The 1,650-nt window shown below is 53.6% G+C and overlaps 1 protein-coding gene across 1 annotated transcript in view; it reads right to left on the bottom strand.

Annotated features, from left to right (window-relative positions):
- The window catches only part of TLR3 (toll-like receptor 3), a 9,337-nt gene extending 7,774 nt beyond the window's left edge, over window positions 1-1,563 (bottom strand). Inside the window, exon 1 of the mRNA XM_010156014.1 lies at window positions 1,500-1,563. The gene's annotated coding sequence lies outside the window, so the exon portion shown is untranslated. The remainder of the gene's footprint in view (window positions 1-1,499) is intronic.
- Window positions 1,564-1,650: the final 87 nt, after the last annotated feature.

Genomic DNA, 1,650 nt, shown 5'->3' with positions numbered 1-1,650 from the left:
AAAGAGAAACCCAAAGCTTTGCAAAGGCTTACACAGATGACTTGCAAAAGACGGTTTAAAGTAAACCTTGATGAAAAACCAATTCCCTACTGGGCACTGCATGTGGGCCTCACCCATCCTCTGCCAGTCACACAGGGTGGTCCTCCACTCACCTGCAGCTGGGAAACAGGGAAGGAAAGGAGACAGCAAATAACAGAGCCTGCCAGTCCTGCAGATCAGCCTGACCTGCTACAGCTGCTGCTCAACACCGCACCCCTGTCCCTGTAGCTGGGGGAAAATAAAGGACCACTTGTCCTGCCTCGTTCCTCTGCATCCCAACTGCTGGAAGGGCTAAGGAAAAGAACGGGGGAGCTGGTCTGCACCAACAGCTCTACCCCTGGCCAGCATCCTTCTGGGGGTTTATTTCGGGAGATCATGGAGCTGCCAGGCTCCTCAGCAGTTGTTGCCACCTCATCTGTAAGTCTGAAGGCAGACACAAACCAAGTTCTCTGGCTGATTTCCAGCAAGGCCTGAAGGGCTGCCTTTTTTCCCCTTTTGCACTGCAGCAAGTCTGGAGCCAGCTTTAGGCGTTTTGTGCCTTAATTGGAGATCCAGTTAAGGAAGCACGCACTCTCCATCAGACTTAAGGGACAGTGCTACAGATCAGTGCTTACCCAACAAAAGAAAGAATGAGTTTGAATGTTATGAGCAGAAGCTTTTCAAAAATTGGAGAATTTAGCAGGGAAGCCTCCAGCATCTCCCAGGGAGGGACATGCCTATATCACCTTTCCTTTTTTTTTTTTTTTAACACAAAAATAAGAACACACAACATCAGAAGGATATCAACTGGTTGGAGAGAGTCCAGAGGAGGCCACGAAGAAGCTCCGAGGGCTGGAGCCCCTCTGCTATGGGGACAGGCTGGGAGAGTTGGGCTTGTTCAGCCTGGAGAAGAGAAGGCTCCGGGGAGACCTTATAGCACCTTCCAGTGCCTGAAGGGGCAACAAGGAAGCTGGGGGGGGCTTTTTACAAGGGCCTGTAGTGACAGGACAAGGGGTAACAGGTTTAAAGTGAAAGTGAGGAGGTTTAGATTAGGTATCAGGAAGAAGTTCTTCCCGGAGAGGGTGGGGAGGCACTGGGACAGGTTGCCCAGAGAAGCTGTGGATGCCCCATCCCTGGAAGTGTTCAAGGCCAGGCTGGATGAGGCTTGCAGCAACCTGGTCTAGTGGAAGGGGTCCCTGCCCATGGCAGGGGGGGGGACTGGGGGGTCTTTAAGGGCCCTTCCAACCCAAACCATTCTGTGATTCCATGAAAAATACCTCCTGCCAGCTGGTGACAGCATGTCCGGACAGGAATGCTAAAGCTCACTCACAAAGCAAACAGCTGTGGCACCGACCTGGCTAACTTGCATAGTAAGGGGAACCCGGGGCGAAGGAACTTGCCCAAGCTCCTGAGCAGTACCGTGACTTTGTACCGCTGATGTTCCACTCACGACCGAGACGTGAGGAATGGCATCCACTTACCTCTGCGGGCTTTCCCTCCGTCGGTCTGGGGACATCCAGGGGCTGCACAGGTCTCCCAGCACACGAAAACCCTGAGGAAACGCGCTGCCCCCAACTAGAAGAATCGAAACCGAAAGCGGGGACGCGCGAAGCGGCGGAGCGGGCGGTGGGG

The sequence above is a fragment of the Eurypyga helias genome, unplaced genomic scaffold, assembly GCF_000690775.1.
Source record: "Eurypyga helias isolate BGI_N326 unplaced genomic scaffold, ASM69077v1 scaffold48287, whole genome shotgun sequence".
Classification (NCBI taxonomy): domain Eukaryota; kingdom Metazoa; phylum Chordata; class Aves; order Eurypygiformes; family Eurypygidae; genus Eurypyga; species Eurypyga helias.
This window is presented reverse-complemented; position numbering and strand designations above follow the sequence as displayed.